The following is a 21,498-nucleotide window of genomic DNA, read 5'->3' on the forward strand; positions in this document are numbered from 1 at the left end:
GCAGTATCTGGATGAAGTACTGCCCTCAGTTACATGCCTATGACCTCTCTGCAGCTCCTGGGCTGGGAACAGAAAGCAGTTCTTGTGTGGTGTCTTTTTTCCTGCAAAACACACACCACAGCCCTATTTTCCTTTTGAAAACACAGTGAGTCAAGGTTTACATCACTTGCTGTCGTCTGGGTTTCACTGCAGTGTTCACTGGCGATGGACAGCAGCCCTCTAGAGAGAGATTGTCTCCTGACAACCTTCAATACACAAATATGTGTTACTAAAAGGTTTATTTGTAATATAAAAGTTCTTATTTTTTCTTTTGCTATTTCCATTCATCCTATTAAGCTGACAAATGCAAAAGTCATAAAAAATCAAGAAATGTCTTAAATTCTGAGCTATATTTAGAAGTACTGAGGGCTGAATTCTGCCTTCTTCAGCTTGAACTTTTTCAGCTCTGGTTGTGCCACAGCAGGAGACTTCAGGAGGAAATCTGGCCAACACTCACCAGTCCTAAATTCATGCAAGTCTGAAGAGTACAGAGCTCTTTGGCTGCTCATAATGTGCTCAACCCTTTTAGACCACCAGACGAGTCTCCAAAATTTGGATACTTTGATTATGATTTTGATGTAGTCATTGGTTTAATGTCTATGATGGGTCTGCCTTTCTTCCGAAAGCTCTTAAGTTTGGGGTTTTTTTTCCATCTGTCTCTTCCCGTCAGAGGGAGTGGGGTTTTTGCAGGATTTTTAGGTTATTCCAGGGAGGTGCCTTGTGGAAACATGACTTTCAAGATGAGAATTTATTGCTCTTAGGCTAAAATGAAAGAAACTATCTTAAAGAGGATACTTTAATTATGTTAGCTACTCCTAGCAAAGAACAACAGGTATTTTTAAGAAAGTATTTTTGAGTACTTGAAAAGCCTGTTAGACTCCTGAGAAGTTTATGAATATATAGCAAACACTAATTTGCATTTTGGGGGGTATTCTTTTATTCATTTACTTAGCACACCAAAGTGTGTTAGATGCTTTACAGACATAAGATCCAGCCCATGCTGAAAAGCTTGCATTTAAAGTTTGTAGTTGTCACACAGACAGGCATGAATTGGGTCATAGATGAAAAAATTTCCTACTTTCTTTTTTAGAAAAAAAAATGGTCTGGTAAACATTCAGTCTTCAACAACCCCTTTTCTTTCATACATAAATGTTAGAAGTTTCAAAGATTGCCAGTTGTCCCATTCTTTACAGCTGAGCTTGTCAAAAACTGAAATTTGGTTTAAAGGGAATTTCAGCATTTGTGGCTTTTAAAAAAAACTCTGATTCTATGAAACAAATTCCCAAAATATAGTTTTTTATCAAAATTATTTTTAATTACAAAATATATTTCTATAAATATTTATCTGTAAATTTATTAGCTACAAATAGATAATAGATTATATTGAGGACTTTTATATCACCGTAAGTTTCCCAGTTATTGCAATGATCTCAGCATGCGAGTTGACAACAAAAGTACATAATGAATATAAGGTATAAAATGTTTTTTCAGATCTGCTCTTCTAGGCTCATATAGCGCATAAGCTTTTGTGGGCATGAATTAATGCAAACAGGAATTCACACAAACACACATATCCATATATCTTTTCAGGCACAGTCACTGCCTGCATACTCCATCCATTCTGCTGCCTGCGTACTGCATTAGGGTTTGCTTTTTCATATGGAAGAATCATTAGGAAAAAAATGTATTTATTATATCTACGCATCCATGTATTAAAGTTGCTCATGTGCTTATGCAGACAGATGACAGCTTTAAGGAGTGCATTTGTACGCACAGAATTGCTCACACACTAATAAAATCCTCAACCAAAACCAGAGAGTTGAACAGAGGTTCCCCCTGGCACATTCATCGTTCAGAATACCCTATCTATCTGCTAGCTCTACAGTTTGGGATATGCTATGCGCACTACTTGGGATGTGCTATTTCTAATGTTTTCTTGTTTTGTATATTCCCTGCTGAGACTTTACTGTGTTTAGGTACTGCTAATCTTCCCATAGTTGGGTACAGATTCTGGCTTCCATGATTGCTTCTCCCTTCATTCTACCGCCCACTTGCGTAGACTAAAATTAATCATGGTAGACTACAGCAGAAAATCAGAGACTGCATCATATCTTCAGCAGACGTGGAGTCAGGGTACTGTAACATTTGGGAAAATAACTAGTCTTAGTTGCAAAGCAATGGTGTGGGTTTTTGAATGGTGCATTAAGCTGAATTAGTTTAAAAAAATGATAGCAGTCTGTGTTTTGGGGAGTTGGAAATAATTTTTAGGCAGTGCTGACTTTCAAATGCATGAGTCACTTCAAATGAATATACAGTTATGAACTAGTGTTGAGAATTATGGTACTGTCCCACTTCTTCACAAGAGAGGCTACGATACCCGAGATCATTCACCACAGGCACTGATATCTGTGTGCTGATTACATGGGGCACTAGTGAAAACTAAACTGAGTGCTTCGTTAAATGCCTACGGTTAAATGGGCTGAATCAGATCCTACATCCAGCCTGTGGTAACCTGGGTTGTGTGTCAAGATCATCCCTGGACAGGGATTCTTCCAGGGAGTCTGACGTCCCAAAGTTTGGGAAGGCTGGGAGAAAAGCGATAACTAAACTTGCTGTCTAGTTGTATTTCTATTACTCTTGCCCACCGGGGGGGCTGGCCATCTTACGTGTGGCCAAATTCTCAGTACTGTAATGGGAGCCTCTCCCAGTGCACGTCCTCAGGGTGGGGTAAAGCAAGCCTTGCAGTGCAGGAGCTGAACACATACTCAGCTCAGTCTTGTGCTTTGTAAGGTTGCTAATGATCATGTTAGGAGTAATCTGAAATGAGATAAAATAAGACTAAAAAGAAAATAATAATACAAATGTGTGCCGTCCTTCCTTTAGAGGTTGACAGTTACCTCACTGAATCACAATTGTTTACCTGCCAGCTTGTTTATATGCCTAATTACTTTGATTTCCTTATACGTCTCTTTAATCTGTTCTCCTTTACAATAAAAAATGAAGAGTTGGTCCTGAGCCAGCCTGCAAAATGAGAGCAAATGATAACATTGACTTGCTCATTACCAATCTCTTGCTTATGGTTCTTTAATGGTGTCATTTAGTAAGACCATTAGTATGACAAATGACTTCCCATTAAATTGTTTTTCTTTCATGGGTGTCCACTTTGTAACACCAGGCCTTTTACTAGCATAAGCTACCTGCTGCAAGGAGCATCACCAAGGAATGTCATCAGCTTACCTTGTCACCTGCAGCCAGGTTTCACTGGGGACAGAGCATCACCCCTTCTTGCCCATGGACACTGTGGGAAAAGCATTTTGCATGGATCCTGCCCGCAGGCTGACATTTGGTAAGCAGACAAGGTTCATGTTATTCAGGGCTTACATCCTCTTAGATTTAACAAATGCAATGACCGGTGGCAGCACAGCACCGTTATTGGAGCAGGACGTAAGGTGAGGATATCAGTAAGCTAAAATGGGCAAGTTCCTGGCATGATTTTGCAGGAAAGCCAGTGGTGCCCGTGGTGAAGGTAACTTTCTGCAGGGTTTAACGGAGCCTGTACACTCAGCGCTTCTCCCAGTGAGTGGTTACACTTCCCTGAGAGAGGGAGTGAGACTCTTTTCTCTCCTTTCTTGCTCCCCAAATCACTAGGGACAGGCAAAGGAATGGCTTCATTTCTTTCCTTCCTTATTTGCTCACTTCAGACACTGTCCTTGCTTCCCTGCTGGTCCCTGACAGCACCTGCATGTTTCCACGCTGCAGGAGGAGACAGTGGCTCGGCTTTGTGGCTTGGCGTGACCAACTGCAAGGGCATCTTGGACTTCCACAGCTTAAAGATTTGGTACCTCTTGGAGAAGAATTGAGAGTCTGATCTATATATGCAGCCGACTGGTAAATGCTGCCTATGACATAGTGAATGTAACACATTATAGACTTTTGCTTTTCTTCTGATGTCTTTGCCCTGGGGACTTGAATAGTTATTGTTGGCTTACAATGCAAGAAAATCATATTTCTAAATGTAAACACACCACGTGCTGGAAAGCCTTATGCAGAAGGCTATGTTGCAGAGTTAGTCATAGTTTAAAGAGGTCAGCTGCCTTACCTGACTAAGAAGGGAGAAGTAGGAGGAAAGCACGAAATAGTAGGGGAGAGGTTTGAAGAAAATGAATAGTGATTTTTTTTTTTTTTGCTTGTAAGAAAGCCATTTTCTTGTTCTAAGTGGCTTACAGACCACACGACACAGACGTGTGGGTCACAGAGGGTGCAGAGTTCAGCCCTGTGCCTTCAGACACAGAACTTCACAGATCCAGCTTTAACTCTGCAGAGAGGTCATTTTGGCAGTCAGAAGGATTGCTCCTTACTCCTCTTGTTCTGATTAGCACATCTGCTGGCTTTTCTTTTCCACTATTGTGGATTATTTGACATGTATTTCTCTAGCCCCCTTTCCCATAAGTTGAATTTGAAGTTCTTTGGAGTTTGAGATCTTTTTCCATTCCTTCGGTCATTCTGCTCTTATCCTTGTCCAGAAGTGACTGCATTTCCATACTGCTGCGAGGAGGTTCCTTGGAAAGCACTTTGAGCCCTCCAAAATAAGGGGAGAAATAGAAGAATAAAGCATTGATTCATCAAACAGCAGATAAACTGGCAGTATGTAGTATACATTCTCTCTCCTAGTTAGACGCCCTAAGTATTTGCAAGGTTTCTGTCAGTGCAGGATGTGTGTGAAGATTATGGTGCACTGGATTTCAGATGAAAGTCTACACAATTTTTTTTAATATAATTTTGTAATGTTATATTGAGTTCATTTTTACATTAGAATTTTTCCAACTAGTCCCGCGTCTCCTGATATTTCAGTGGCACTGAAGTGTTACTGCTGGGAAAGTCAGTCAGCTGCACTCATCTTCTACAATGCAGTGACTGTTTTATTTGATAATATTGCCCCAAGACTTCTTAGCACCACAGAGGACACAGTGTGGGAAGACAAAAGACTGCATCTTCATTACAGTACTGCATAATACATAAAATAACTCATCAATAATGGAAGGGACCTACCACAGAACACAATGCCTACTTGAAGCCAGCTGGTTCCAAAACGGTGCTGGCGTAAAGAGATCTGTGCTCCATGTGAGGCGCTTCACATACTGTGCTGCGGACTCGTTTCCCACACTATCAGGTGTGTTAGTGCAGATTATAAACCACTAAGATGGTATATTCTGTGCACGTTGTACTTTTAAGTGTGCTAATAACATTTAAAGACTCGTGTAACCTCGTGTTGTGTAGGCATTGCAGGACTGTAAGCATGCCATTCTGCTGCAGGTCTTTTAACCAAATCATCCCAGAAGTTGTTCTTATTTATAAAGTAGGCATAGAGAACTTGTAAATAGCAAACTTTTAAACTTACTAGTGTAAATATGGTCCATGTGGTCAGACACTTAGTGGTAGCCAGAATAGCAACCCACAGGCAATGGTTAATTGGGTGCATGTTAAAAATACAAAAAGCTTTTGCTTCTTTAACAAACAAAGTTTTCCCCAGGGGAATAAATCTTTCCCGAGTGACATCTTCCAAAAGCACCAGAGAAAGGTTTAGAGAAATAAATTTCACAATTTTTCCAGCCTCCTGCCTACTCCAGTTTCAATATAAACTTTAGTCTCTCAGAAATGCTCTGCAGATAGGGCAGTTTCTGATCTAGCTTGCTGTGCTTTGTAAGTCAATGAAGAGGGAGGGAAAATTCAAATAAGATGATGAGCTTTTTCCTTGCATCTGCTGCATTGCTTTATCACTGGAACTGTTCCAGAAAAACCCACCTGACTTACAAATAATCTTTTAGTGTATCGCTTGGTATAGGAATAAATTCCTTCCTTTGCAAACTGGACAGAGATGAGCTGTTACCCAGCAAACTAGGTATGAATTTATTTTCTTGAGCAACCTGTGAAGGGTCCTCCCCAGCCAGTGCCCCACCGCACGTTCAGCAGGTCCCATCCCTGCCCGACCCTTTCAGGACAAGAGTCCCTTGTGACCCCAGCTGAAAAACATCAGCTCAGGCCGTAGTAGCACTCATTGGGTCTTGCTCCCAAGGCTGTTTCTTACTGTGCTGATGGGGATGACAGTCCTCGTACATGTCCACTGCCCATGTTTCTAAACCAACCAACACTTCTCCTGGAATTATGGGCCCTTTCCTTGCAAGCTTCCCCTGCCTGCAAAACTTCTCAAGTTCCCTCTTCTCAGGTTGACCTTGGCTTCCTGAGGTGGATATATGACATTTCTAAGAACCTCTGTACGCTCTTTAAGTTGAGTTCATGTTAAGAGAAACATGTTTAAAACCAGAACTGGAAGAAGTTGGCCCAGCCAGAAGAAGTAGTGAGTAAAACTGGTTAATCTTCCATATTAGTTTGGCTCCAGCTGACTGGAGCACAGGAGGTGAATTGCTTCACTCATGAATGGATAAACTGGAATTACAGACTCCTTTCAGTGCTAGAACTGTAAACATCATTGCTAGTATTCATCTGTCAGGAAGTATCAAACCATTATTTAATTATTCTGCTCTATAGAAGTAGTCATCGGGTTTTTTTCAATTCAGTTTTTCAGTCCCCCAGGTGGTAGGGATCCACGGCAGAAAGTTTTCCAGGGCAGTGAAGTGCTCTCCCAGTGTTATGCAAATAAAAACCCATGGCATGTTGCTTGTGCGTGTCTTAGCCGCTTTTCTGCAGGACTCTATTATATCCCTGCTTAGAGCAGCAGCAGCACTGGAGCTGCTGTCGCATGTCTAGAACAACAAAAGGTGCCTCTGTTCTTTGAAGAGCATAACAAATCTAACGGCTCTTGAGTCTCTCGCTGATGTTTTTTGCTGTGCTGAATTCTTCTGCACTAAATGAAAACCACTTCAGGAAGGAAACTGTGTGGGGAGAAAATTGTTGAGAGATTTAAGAGAGACTTGTACACGTTGAGAGCGAAGACTTCTGCTAGCAAGATTCCCTAGCACCATTGCCCTCAAACCCTTGTTTTTCTGAAACTGTTGCAAACTGGCAAAGTTCCCGGAGCAAAGTGGTAGGAGATGCAATGTGGCTTTTTCACTAGAGTACAATAAGTGGTAGAAGAATATATTAGCTTAGAAAAAAAACTAATTATCAAAATGTAATAAGTCCAGTAATTTATGTTCAAGCAGTGTAGGCCAGATTTTGGCCGGTATTCATTTGGAGACCATTTATTTGGTGTTTGCTTGCTGAATATACCTCTTCATCTGGTGAGGGCTCCTTTTTGGGGGTTAGTCTGGACTATATGTCCTGCATCAAGCCAGGGCTGTGAGTGGAGCTCAGCCTGGAGCCACAGAAGTGCGACAGCTGCCTTGCCCCAGGAGATGCCGGGACTCAGAAGCAGCTCCGTGTCACTCTCCCTCTGCTGCTTCCTCTCCTCTCCTCTCCTCTCCTCTCCTCTCCTCTCCTCTCCTCTCCTCTCCTCTCCTCTCCTCTCCTCTCCTCTCGGGGAGGTGGCAGGAGAAGGAGTACCTGCCAGGAGTACGGCAGCAGCGCGCTGCGAGCACCCTCCGGGCGCAGCTCCTCGGGTGGGCAGTGGTGGGCTCTGCCCTGACTCTGCCCCTCCGCTCTGCGCAGGCAATGAGCAAAGGCGGGGGTTTACACCCCGGTCTGCTGCCTTACCTCCTGCAGAAGCCCATAGTCTGTGCTTGGAGTCCACAGCTCTTCAAAAATCTGAAGCATATGAAGAGCAAATGGCTTTTTGTGATGAGAACAGTATTTTTCTCTTTACCTTTTCCAATGCTGTACTTTGGCATGTTGACTCTCAGTGCATTTTGTTTTGCTCAGAAGTAATAGTCTATGGGACGTTTATTTATTGATTGGGCATATGATTTCTTTCAGTGAAGGAGAAATTGCTCCTTGGAAGAGATCTGTTTTTTTAACAAACCTTCTTTCAGTTTTGTGCTCATTTTCTGTCATTCTTAAAGTGCTTTGATATTTGGTGTCCTGGGGTAGTCTCTAAAAAAACATGACTTCATTTGTGTTGGAACAAGAATAGCTTTTTTAAGGCAGTTTGTCTTCCTTTTCAGATCCTGCATGAGTTAGAGGTGCTGTAATTCCACGCAGAACAATGCTCTGTTTACCTCTGTACATACACTGACATCTCACCCCACTCTATGGATTGAGTCACACTATTTTTAAAGCCAAATATTGATATAGTTCATAATATATAATGTCATAGAATAAGTTGAAAAGAACATTCTGTGAAATTTTTCTCACTAGAAGAAAAGTGAGAGAAGAAAAGAGGAGAAAGAATATTGAAAATAAATAAACTATTTTAAATACTGTAAGGGATGCCCTCATTCTTAAAAGAAAAAAATGACCAGGCAGTGTGCTGTGATGGTAGTTACACAGATCCAGATTTGCAAAGAGTGATTAACTACTGATAGGAACTCCTAACCTGAATCAGCCAAACCAGATGATTGATTTTTACGATGGTGCTGTCCTCCTCCAAATACTATTTATTTTTGGAAAAGTAAATTACTGAAACTTCCAAAAGATTGTATGGGAAGTGACATAGTGACATCTCCAGCTTTCTACAGCATTAATAAGTATCCAAATATACTTAACACAGAAATACATGTTGTATTAATTTTGAATCATCTTGCAGAAATGGTGCCTTCTGATAATGATGATGTTGTCTAATTCTAGTCTTAGCCCCACCCCTGCCCCCCTGCAATTACTTATACTATTCATGGGTACCCTATGTTAATTGTTGGGTGCTAGCTAATTTATATCAGTGATTAACTTGAGATGAGATACACAAATGTGTAGGGGTTAAGATAGGTTTGGGTTATTAGTTGCTGAGCTGGCAAGAAACTTGGCTCTTTTTTTTATTTAGTAGACTTTCTGAGTTCGCAGCTAAGAGCCAGACCTTATAATAACTTGTCTGTACACAATAATTCATACACTCCCCTAGCTGTGATCCCATTCCAAATGCGTAATAATTGTGTGACCACGATCCTCCTGTTAATGGGAGTAGAAATGTAGGCATCTGTAGTACAGGGTTTTGTACCTGAGCTGGGCTGTCTGTGTGGTCAAGGAACAGTAACAGATGCTCCTGAGACAAGTCGGTTATGTATTTTAGGTGTCTCTACCAGGCACCTCCAGGAAAAATTCAGCCTATTTTACTTCACTTTCACTGACTGTAAAGGATTGCTGCTAAGAGCCCTTCTCTGGTTCATGACAATTTTGCTATTATCCTCTCCCAAACCTTCTAATTAATAGATAAATTGTTTCTAATTATGCTATAATTAATTAGTAACTACAATAATAATTAAACCTCTAGTTTAATAATAATAATAAATTAGGGACCTGGAAACTAATGCACATAAGCTGTATTTTTAGTGATGCTCCATGGATTTCCCTGGGACAGTTAGTGAGAACTCACAGGAATACATGTGTGTTGCCTGCGTCTGTATGTGTGTGTTCACATGAGCAATGCACATCAGATTATCACTTCTCCGACTGCCTGAGCTCTGCAAACAGATGGTCTTTGTACATGCAAATTTTTGGATTTTATACCAGAAGTGAACTTGGGAAGAAATTCACACATATATAGATAGAAGTCAGGAGTAAGTTTCTGGGCTGAGAGGGTTTTTCACATGTAATCAAAATAAAATTGATAGTGTTTTGAATTTTGTTTTTAAACTCTGCTTTCATTATGTGCCATAGTTCACTGCATGAACAACAGTCACTAAAAACATGTTCCTGGTCAAAACACACAGCGTTTAGGACCAGAGAGCTGAGTGGGGACAGTCAGTACAGCCCTCTCCGACGGGAGGCTCAGCTGAGGAGAAAGTCCACTGCTTAATTCCAACCACCGAGTGAATCGCCATATGCTGCCGCCAGCAAAGCATGTAGAGCAGCTTCTGCTGCTGGCTGGTAATCCCCCCCGGAGCTCCCACAGAGTCTATTAATTGCCTTCATAGATGACTCCGTGTGGTCATCCAGCATCTTATTTTTCACCAAGTCAGGGACCTGAACGCTCTAGGTTGTGTGGCATTCTGCAAGCAGAGTCTCAGACCCATATGGAAATGACTGTTGTAATTTCTCCAGTTAATCCCAGAGAAGCAATGCAGCTGAACACACAATTCATTTAACTGAAATTCAGCCACATAAATGCTAGGCATCTAGTCTACAATAGTTGTGTAGTTTCCACTCCACAGAGAGAGGACAGCTCCCCTAAAGGTGATGAGTGTGGATGTAGTCCTGTGCTGCTGGCTGCTGGCTCTACAAGCTGCACAATCCCTGCAACACAGCAGGGAGCAAACCGCCACTGTGATAAAATGGAACGATCTCTGGTCCTCCTGCAGTTCAGGAAGGAAGTAATCTGCTAATAGGTGATTTTAGTTCACAAAGCGCCTAGCCTTTGCACTTGTACGTGCTCAGCTGCACAGCTGAGAAGGCAGCGGGATTCAGGTCTTGAAGGTGGATTTAAAAATCAGCTCCAATTCTACCGATAAAAAAGCCAAACCCCGCAAAGCAATTACGGTCAATCTGATTTGCATGGATTGCTTTATCTGTTGGTCTTGATTAGTATTCCTGAGTGCTCTATAGAAAACATCAATATTAATTCTGTTTCCTCCGCTGCTGGTTTCCAGGAACTCCCTCTGGTGGTTAGTGCAGCGCCTGAAAAACCGTGTGTGCATCTTCCTCTGTGCAATACAGCGTGATATTAGAGGTAGATACTGTGGGCACAGCAGTGTAAGGGAGAAATGTAAGCCTATTTCATTCCCTAAATGGAAGGAAAATAACAGTAGTTAGTTACTGTACTGGTTTTGCTCTGTTTTGATGCAAGCCTATTCTCTATGCTAAGGGAGAGAATCAAGTGCTTAAATGAGGCCAGTTTTCCGATATTGACCAAATCTTACATAAGAGACCCACCTTGTGCTCTTCTTAATCTCCCCAGAATCTCACTGAGGTGCCAGTTTGGTGCCCAAGAAATCCAGGATTCGTCCCTAGCTCTGAGTTCTGGTTGGTGGGATCCAAGAGTTGTGTGGTGGATGATGGCCTTCCAGCAGCATTGCCTTTGCTGGCACAAGTACATGCTCAACACCTGCTGTTTTGCCCTGGCTTAGATGTGTGAAGAAGTGTCCTCCTCTGTGTGTCTGCAAAACAGTGCTTCATTTCTTCACTTGCCTCTGAAGCAGTGAACACCCTAAGTGTATCATCTGCTGCAGGTATCTGTGTGGTTTAACCAAATGCTTCTGAATCCTCTGAGAAAGCACCTGTGACTGCCAGACTAGAAGATTTTGGCTAGAAGCTAGTCCTTATACATGGGCCAGAGAGCTGATATTTTGTAGTCAGTGGGACAGACACCCCAGTTTGTTGTGCTGAGTTTACTTTAACTGCAGGCCCAGCCTCTCGCCGTGCTACTCAGTGCTTTCTCTCCCATCTCCAGGGCATTACTCCTGAGTCCTTTCTAAGTCTTTCTTTCTTATGTCTGTCTCCCTTCCTTCTTTATGGAGATGGCAGAAAAACATCAGCATTTCCATAGACAAGAATATGTGCTAATACCTTCTGTTAGCTTCAGCAATGACAAGCTCCGAAGGCAATTCCCCCAGTCTGCAGGTAAGCACTGAGCTCCCTGATCCACCACTGCTCCTAATCTGAAGGTCCAGTAAGTGAGGGGAATATGCACTGACAGAGGCATCCATGAAGGAACTATTTCTATACTAATGGCATCCTATCCCAGCAATATAATTACCCAAATTTTGTACTTTGCAAAAACAGGTACCCAGATTATGGGAAGGTAAGTTCTGTTTCAACTCTGGGTAGGAAGATTGTGAATTTGAGGCCAATGAATTCAGAGGCCTGATGTACCACAACCATCCAGGCAACAGATACATAGAGGATTATATTTTAATATATAATCAGTGGAGCTATCACTCTTTTACAATGGAGACATGACTTTATTTTACTCTAAGACCATGCATAATTCAATGTATGGAAGTCCTTTTTATTCTGATCTTGTGCAAGACTTGGAGGACATGAGAAGGAGCCAAGGGAATTACAAATTTAATTCTTCTCAGTTTTTAGTGGTGTTCTGCAAATTGGCAGAATGCTGCCATTCTGTGGGGAAGTTGAGAGGCAGCTGGCTTAGAGGTGCTTTCCAAAAACATGTCCCCACTATCAACTGCAAGAGTTAAACAGAAGGCACAGCTGTAAAACTGTGTGGCACATGGAGGCTGTGGGCTTCTAAAGTACTGCCCAGGAGACAATGCAAGACAGACGATCCCAATGTGTTTTGTAAAGCAGAAATTTTAGAATCAGTTATTTGTAGTAGGTGACAATGAGCTATGACTTGTCAACTGCAAGACTTCTCTTGTATAATATTGTCTAAGCAAATTAGTGTAAATATTGTAAATGGCTTTCTGGAAGGAATACCGTGTATTATTGTGAATAAAAATGTTGTTAGGGATAAATCTGTTGTTGTGTTAGTATTTGAAGTGACAATATGTGCATTGACCATGCTGAGAAACTCGCCATCTAAAGGTTTGACAGCTAGAGACATACACTGGGAGAACTGGGAGAAGAGTAGGACCTTTTGATCTGACATTCAAATCTTGTTTCTCTTGAAAGAGTGTGAAGGATAGGAATGGATGAGGTGAGAGGGAGCCAGCCATATAGACATTAGAGAGTATTGTTGGTATTTTCAGAAGTGCCCAGATCCCCACAGCTAGCTATGGTAAGCTAATGTTTCCAAATGCCTTGTTCCTCGCCAATGCAGGCAAAGATCTTGCTTCAGGTTTGCTCAAACTTTTGTCTTCTGTGGTCATAGACTTCAGATGGTAAGTTCAGACTCTCGATACTGAGCTAAAACTTACAAGAGGTGGAACCTGGTAGAAAACTTCCCAGGGTACAATGCCCGGAGCTGTCATTCTGGGAAGGAGCAGGCTGAAACACACACATAGCTGGCTGTGTGGCTTCTCTCGGTGCTGTCGGTGTAGCCGTTGCAACACAGAAGTCAACATATGCTATGACAATGTCTGCAACAGGTGATAGATGTAAGTTGGTGGTGTTTGTACATATTTCTAATGACGCTACTTGGCTGTTCACTAGGAGGAAGAACATTAGTCAGCATTGGCTGAGGAGTACCTTGGATTTTTTCACACCTTTAAAAATAAACACATTCACAAGTCGTTGAGGTTATCACCTCTTTGACTGCTTGAACTCACTAAATGTGAATTGCTCGTTCTTGTGAAGAAATAGTGTGTCTCCTGCAGCATGGCAGAGCAAGGAGCAGGACTGCAGGTACCCACATGCCACTCTGGTGCTTTGTGGACAGGAGCAGGAGGACGTTCAGAAGGTTGGATATTGTCAGAAATCCATTTGAATATGTATTGTCCTGAAATTCAATGGATGTTCAGTTCTAAGGCATTTTAGTTTACAACGTGTTTGTTTTTATTTTTTCGGCATACCATAGGCAACCGGTATTGGCATCCACAATAGAAGCGACTCTGCACATTTGGATCTGGGTGCTTAGGTTCCCCTGCATCATTTACAAATACATACATTTCAATTTCACTTCTCAGGATGCTTTGCCAGCAAATATTATGGGATCCTTGCTAAATGCAAAAGGAAACACTTTGAATCAGCAAAACAGCAAGGCTAACTGAACTCGGACGAAAAGAAACGAGCCTTTCAATGTCCTCTGGAGCCTGCCAAATCACTGAGTGCTGCTGATGACTAACAAGGGTGGCACATCTAATGCAAAGGCTGGCAAGAGTTAGCATGCACAATGCCGCAGGAGGGGCACCCTTGAGTGTGGATGGAGGGGTGGGTGGATGGAGGGAGCCAAAGGGCAGTGGCAGCACGCGAGCTGCTCTCTGCAGTGCTCTGGAGGCACGTGGCTGAAGTGTGTGGACAGGTTTCTCGATCTGCAGTGGAGGCAGGAGGCACCAGGAGAAAGCTTGGTCCCGACAGAGTCAGCAGCAAAACTCCCGACTGTGAGATAAATGAGGAATTTACCCCTAGTTTGTGAAAGGAGGAAGGGTTTGAAAAGTGTAACAAAGGTGAGGATCCAAAGGGAAGCATGCCTCTTGCTTTCTGTTGATTATTTCATTCCTCATCTCTCTGACGTTTCTGATCACTCTAAATTTGATATTTAGACTTCCGGGCTAAAGCTTGAACAATAAACATAGATATATCTCTTTTTAGAGATTTGATTCCTTTTTTTTTTGCTGTCTGCTGTAACATTCCTGTAAGCCCAGAGTAGCTGCATTTTTTTGACTGCTACTGCAATGATCTTCTTACAGATGAGATTGCTCCTGGGTGGCTTTTCATTATCTCATCAGCCTGAGAATGCACCCCCCAACTGCCTTCTTTTTGCTTGTCAGAGTTTACTGACATGTCCAGAAATTGCCCAACTAGGGTCATGCTCTCTATATTTCTTGTCTTAGATCACATTATTTTGCGGTTAGATCTTTCAACACTGCCATATTTTTAAATAATGTTTTCCGTGATGCTGCAAATGGTGCAGAAAGTTGTAGGCAGATGGCCACTGAATTGAGCTGTTAGAGTTGGGGGCAGGGGGTTTGGTCAGCAAGCCTTAATACACAAGGAGACTATTTTTACACTGATACATTGAGAAACCATTGCAAAAACCTCAACAGCGCAGAGATGTGTCCTTGGTCACGCTGTAAAGGTCACTGTCGGCATGTTGGGCGCATCAGCGGGGGCTGAGTATGCAAGCGCTGCTCCGAAGGCTGTTTTATAGTCAGGTTTTGTCATGCATTTCACTGCCATGGCTTGTGTTCATTCTAGTTTCTCTTCAGCTTCTGCAGTTAAATTACAGATACAGCAACAAACAAACTATGTGTTTCTTCGGGAGCATTCTTGAGGCACATCAAGGCTGGGGAACTCACCAAGAGTTCTACAACAGGCATGAGGTGGGTGCTTAAGTCACCATTTCATCAATGCTGGGAATAATGTTTTCAAGGTTCTTTTAACAGAAACCAAAACTTTTTCCGAGAAACACATCACATCTGATTTTACTTCTTATTTTACTAAAATCAAAATGGAACTTTTGACCTTTCTGAGAATCTAAAGTCTGTATTTTTCATTCTGAAATTACCTTTTGTTTCACTTCTTTTTCAAATGCACATAATGTAAAATACCATATTTTGTTATCTTGAAGGCAATAACAAAACTCAGCTTTCCGATTCAAAATAAAGAGAAATTCAAGCTAAACATTCTTTTGTGTTTTGAATCCAAGGTCAATTACAAAAATGTAAAAAGACCTGCTTTGTTTGAAAAGCTGAAATGAAACATTGTGATATTTTTAAAGAAAAGGAATATCTTTTATTCAGAATCAAAACCCCATACACTTCTGTGCAAATTCACAAATTGTCTTTAAATTAAATGTTAAATCAACCCCCCAAATTTTACCTTAAAATTCTTTTTTCACTGCTGCACTAGAAACAGTAATGCAGTAATGATTCCTGGTCAGCAGTATCCTGAATTACTGGATTTCATATTATTTTTATTACAGGTTATTTTTAGCATTAAGATTCATTTACAGCTAACATGAGAACAGTAGCTATTTAAACAAAACTGCAAAACATATTATCAGCTTTCACGCTACATAAATTAAATGAGTATTTTCTCATATTACATGAGAAAAAGATATAGTAGGGTATTTGGGTTTTTTATCATATAAAATGATTCAGAAAGTGTCCTTTTTTTTTTCAGTGGTGGTTTTGAGGAGAAACTTGCAATGTTTGCTAGTATAAAATTGAGCAAATATATACATAAAATCTGGAGGAATGTGGATATAAAGAGCAGAAAGCTGTATAAGCCAGTAGTCCTTGCCCTTGCCTCCTGGCTGTGCCCACATATGACTGCCCAAGGCTGTCCCTGCTTCTGGCCTCCCTATTTCTGGGTGCAGCACAGAGGCAAGCGCATCATTTTTAGGCATTATTTCTGGGGCTACTTGCGTTGTTTTCCCCTGTGTTCCTTATAAGCGATTGTGCTAATCAGCTGGTTTATGGGTTTCGTTTTCCTTGTTCTGCAGCACTATGAAAGGGATGACGATGCCTCTGTTTTCTGTTCATATGTACTTTAAAATTAGGTGGGGTTTTTTTTTTTTTCCAGTTTAACCTTGGTTAGAGATTTTGAAATGTTTTTTTCCTGGGCTTTCCTCACCACATTTCAGTCTTCTCACTGAGCTCAGTGCATACAGAAGTTACAGTTAAATCTTAGTTTCTTTCATTTTTTCAGCTGGAGTGTGTTTTTCCCCTCATGCAAGTTCCTATTAATATGAGAGCATTTAAGGATGAACTGTAGTCTCTGGGGTTTCTGCCATCATGACCCAAGCTCTTCAGGGTTTGTCCTCTGTGATGGGTTTGTCGACAGGAGTGGTTGGCCCGAGCAAATTTAAATCAATCTTTTTCTCCCTGTCAGTGCTGGAAAGGTCTTCCAGTGCTTTTACTTAAGTGTTCTGTTCATGTTAACAATTACTTTCTAAAAAAAAAAGAGCAAACCCAAAATTTGACCTGTTGATAGGGTGAAGCATAGTGCCTGACCTGGCTTCTTCGGACACAGCATAAAAAAAATGCAACTCTGGTGTTTTGGGGTGGTGTTTTTTCACAGCATATACAGTTCCCCTAAAAGAGGATGCTTCAGGAACCACTAGGAATTGGGTGGTGCATTTTTATAAGGCTCAGCGTACACAGCTCGTAGTATGTGGGAAAAGAATGAAATCCTCCAAATCATAGTCATATAGCCAATCTAATAGCCAGGGGTCCTCGGCATGAAACTGTCTCTAGAAGAGGGCTAACAGCTGCACCTTGTGGGCTTGAAATGCCTTGCAGAGATTAAGGAAAGCAGCCCTTTGTCATGAGACTGTCTTTCATTAACTGACTTTCAGAAATTATTGGCAGGGCTTTGTCTTGTCAGAATAGATCTTTATTTTGGTGTGCTAAAGATGAGGACACGTTTACAGTGATGACTATGTAGAGAGAGTATTATTTAAGGATTTATATTCGTTTGCATGTCAGATTAAGGTCCTATGCCATTCCCCGTGTGAATTAAGCACAGATGGCAGTTATGAGAGTTATGAGCTTTTCTGATGGATTTCTATGTTGAATTGCAGTGAAATCTTATATTATCAGATAACCCATACATTAATATCCTTTTGTATTTGGAATGGATATAAAAATAGATATCACATTGTATATGCATTTGCACCGTATTCACACAGATTCCTATTTCAAAGAAATTAAAGGTCATTCTAACTCAATAGGGAGTAAAGTTTACAATTTGTAAGACAAAGCAGGGATGCATATCTTTAATGTTACCAGTCTCCTTGGAGAATGGTGCTTCATCTCCTGTGACTCAGGCAGCAGTCGGTGTGGATCCAGATTCCCGTGCCGGACCCCAATTTTGGCATGCAAACTGTGTGACAGTGCCTTGGCAGAGCTGTCTCTCTCGCAGTGGAGGCTTATGAGACTTGATGAGGAACGGGGAGCCACCAGAGCAGTCATCCCAACTCTGGTCAGAGCAGGTCTGGGGTGGTGTGAGCCAGCTGGGCTGTCCTCCCTGCCACCCTGCTGGACTGCAGCAGCAAGGTCGACCTGGACATTTGGAGCAAGTTCTTGCCCCCGACGGCCTGCCCAGCCCTCTGCAGAGTGTGATCACCCACGTCAGGAGTGTGCAAAACGTTGGTGAATTTGTTCCTGAAAATCTGCAGTACACCAACCCAATATATCAACATAGACCAATTTTAATCATAGAATCATAGTATGGTTTGGGCAGAACGGGACCTCTGAAGATCATCTAGTCCAACCCCCCTACTCTGGGCAGGGACATGAAGCACTGGAGCGAGCTGCCCAGGGAAGTAGTTGAGTCACCACCCCGGAGGTATTTAAAAGACGTGTAGATGTGGTGCTTAGGGACGTGGATTAGTGGTAGGCTTGGCAGTGTGAGGTTAACGGTTGGACTCGATGATCTTAAGGGTCGTTTCCAACCTAAATGATTCTATGATCTTTCACTAGCTCAGGTTGCTCAAAGCCCCATCCAACCCGACCTTGAACACTTCCAATGATGGGCCAGCCAGAACTACTCCGTGCGGCCGGTTCCAGTAGACTGACTGCACTGAGCTGCAAAGTGCCAGGTGCAAGTGCTGCTTTGTAGGCATCAGACCTCTTGTCCAGGCATAGGATGGGGCTGTTCCCCAAATCCTGCTTCGTCAGTCAGAGCCCATGGGCTCGTTTCCTCAGTCCCAGGGCCTGGCTCTTGCTCCCAGCCACCGTCCATCCCCATCCCGTGCCCAGTCCCTGCAGCAGGGATGGGGGGAGCACCCCTCGCTCTTCCGCGCCTGCCCATGCCGATCCCTCTCCTGCTCTGTGCCCCCCGCTCCACTTCAGCCCCGTTTGCTGCAGGAGATTTTTCCAGAGGGAAACCGCTGTCTTGTGCAATACTTCGGTAAGGAAAGAAAATTTCTGTGAAGGAAGTGGATTTTCAGCTGTTTGACTTCACATCGAGAAGAATGATTAAAATGTGAAAATAATGTCCAGCCGGAGGGTAATGGGGTGTGCTGATGGTATGAGATAGGCTTCATGGTATTTCAGTGAAAGGTTAGCTCTTGCCAGTAAAACGTGCTAGTTAGAAAAGGAAATAAAATGCTCCCGCATCCCCAGATGTGAGTGACCGTAGGGTTTATAAACGCGGTCAGGGCTTTTTTGGTTCTGACTGATGATAGTAAGAGACTGTTGTGACCCCGCTACTTTGCAAGATCTGGATTTAAATTGTCAATGTATCACTTCTTCGTAATATTGCGACTGTTACCCAAAACTTCCTTGAGGTGTTCTTCATGGCTGTTTTGGCAATTTTTTGTATCAGCTAAGATGATTGATTAAAAATAGAACAACTGTCTTAAAGCTATCCCATGGCTCAGTTCTTCTGCTGAATTGGTTCTGCCTGGTCTCCTGTCCTTGCTATATAAATTATCCTGGGAGGAGGTGTGCTGCTACCACAAGTGCTTGCAAGAGGCGTGTAGCAAGGGACCCTTCACCAGATATTGAGGAAAATTAATGCTGAGCTGATAAGCCCAAACATACAGAGCAGAAACCTCATTATAATTATTCTCTTCCAGTGTAGCACAGCACGTATCTGAAATCATATTAAAAAAAAGATTTTACAGAATTGCTCATGCCCAGATTGAAAAAGATTGTTCATTTTTAATATTTCTTTTGGGCGACAACCTTCAAAAGCAAACAAGTTTTGACAAAAACTGTTCAGCAGATGTCTTTGTATTTATGTATTGGAATATGGTGAAAATTGCAAACTAATTATTAAATACAAAGTAGTCCTTGTCTCTAATAATATGTTTTAAAAATAAATCATGTTATTACAGAAGACATGAATATTTGGTGCCCCCCATGTCCCTGGGTTTAAAAGGGTTTTATTGCAATTGTTTAATACTACATGTTATGATTTCCTTTCTATTTGTGATGTGAACATTTTATTACTTTGCCCTAAATGGTAAAAAGTAAATACATCCCCAGCTGGTGTTGGTTGCTAGGGGGTGAAAACCGGCAGCCCAGCCTGCCATTCACAAACGTCTTCACGCTTAGACCTCAGAACTGCTTTGCTAAAACAGGTTAAGAGTGAATAAACCCTTCACATCTCACCAGCTAAGTAAGTATTGCTGCAGAGGACATCCGACCTGAGTGAGAGGTTCAAAAGAGCTTCTGTCTTCTGTTTTTGGTGTGGTACTGCTCCTATGCCATACCCGTATGCTCACTCGCCATCTGGGATGGACACTTTCTTAACTTTCAAGAGGTACTACCCCTTGCAAAGTAGTATTTAACATTGAAACTGAGAAGTTTTATCCATCCTGTTGATATTTCAAGTTCTGCTTAGCAAATCTTTGATTGCAGACAGGCGTGATTCACACCGCTGTGCCAGGCTGTGGGCGAGGGGTAGAGCCATCTCCTGGTGCAGGCTCTTCATGGTCTGCCTGGTCCTGGGCGCTTGTGGTCTAGGGGGGCTTGTGCACATTTTTTCTGTTACCACTTCTGTGAGCAGAGATGCAAACCAGCCTCAGGAGTCCTGAAGTTTTGTGATAGATTTGAGATGATGTCCCACTCTTTCCCCGGGGAGTTCCTCATCCCACGGGGTGTCCCTGGTCGCACTGGAGTTCGCTGGGTCCGTATATAGGTGCCGGCTTTTACCAACATCTCATTTGGACACTGTGTCTGATTGCATAAGTCAATCCACAGGGCTGGTCAATGTCTCTGTTCATGTTGCCACTTGGGAAGGTTTTTTTTAAATACCAGTCTGGCTGGCTCAGCAGGGTCGCCTGGAAGGGGTGAGTTGGGCTGTCATCAGCCCAAGTACTCATTGGAAGTAAAACTGTCTGTGAATAATGGTGCTTACAAGGCACTCGACGCTACCCCTGTCCTGCCTTGGATGGCTGGTCTGGGTTTTTCAGTATCACTTCTTCAAAATAAAAAATAACTGGATGTAGCCCTCCACCATTTATATCTTTAAACTATTGTTATTGAAAATATAGTAATGTTTACTATCAGTTAGACAGCTATGTGGTTACTAAAGCAGATGTCAGTATTTTCCCTGGGAGGACTGCAGGAGGGGATAAAATATTTGTACATCCAGAAGAGGTTTAATATTAATTCTAAGTTGTTGCACTACAGGCAGAAATAAAATTGCAATTTTTTTCCTGTGTGAACCTCAGTTGCTGTATATTGTAAACCCTGCGAGTCTGCTTCTTTTACATAGCATTTGTACAACGCACTGCCTTCATGCAGTAACTTCTGATTTACATGTTTGTGGAAGCCAAATCTGTTGAGACTAACAGATTTATAAAATGCTATCTATTCCTATTGCAGAGCAATACATGAAATCATCATAGCATGCATAGGTTTTTCTGAATGGCCTGTTTTAATGCTGCTCGCATGAGAGGCTTTCTCTACTTGCTAACTCAGCTGACCTCTCTGGTCACCTCCACCTTTCTCTTGCAGTTGAGCTTTGTGAAGAGACTCACAGAGCCATTATAAAATGAATTTCAGTGTAACAGAAGGCAGATGTGTAATTACAGCTATATTTTGTTTCATTTTCCAGCTGTAAAGTGTGGTGGGTTTGCTTTTTTTTTTTTTCTTCTTTTTTTTTTTTCTGAGGAGATCCAAACACAAGGGATGGCATATTTTGGCAGTGAGATTTGGTGGTGATTTGTTGTGCCAGCTTAGAACAAGTGCGTACTGCAAGTTTAACAGGACAAGTTGAGTTTAATAATTGGTTTATTGGAATATTCTGATATTTTTGTAGCAAGCAGGCAGCAGGCCTGCTGTGGGCTCCGACAGCACTTTCTCTCCGCATGGTTTCTTGAGAGCTAAGGAAGGATGTCTTTGCTCTGTGATACCATTTAAAGCAAGCTTGGTCATGTATGTGTAGTGTATTGGTTACGTG

General features: G+C 42.1%; 1 protein-coding gene across 10 annotated transcripts in view; it reads left to right on the forward strand.

Annotated features, from left to right (window-relative positions):
- EVL (Enah/Vasp-like) overlaps positions 1-21,498 on the forward strand; it is a 159,892-nt gene that overhangs the window by 89,993 nt on the left and 48,401 nt on the right. The window lies entirely within an intron of this gene.

The sequence above is a fragment of the Harpia harpyja genome, chromosome 3 (assembly GCF_026419915.1).
Source record: "Harpia harpyja isolate bHarHar1 chromosome 3, bHarHar1 primary haplotype, whole genome shotgun sequence".
Taxonomy (NCBI): domain Eukaryota; kingdom Metazoa; phylum Chordata; class Aves; order Accipitriformes; family Accipitridae; genus Harpia; species Harpia harpyja.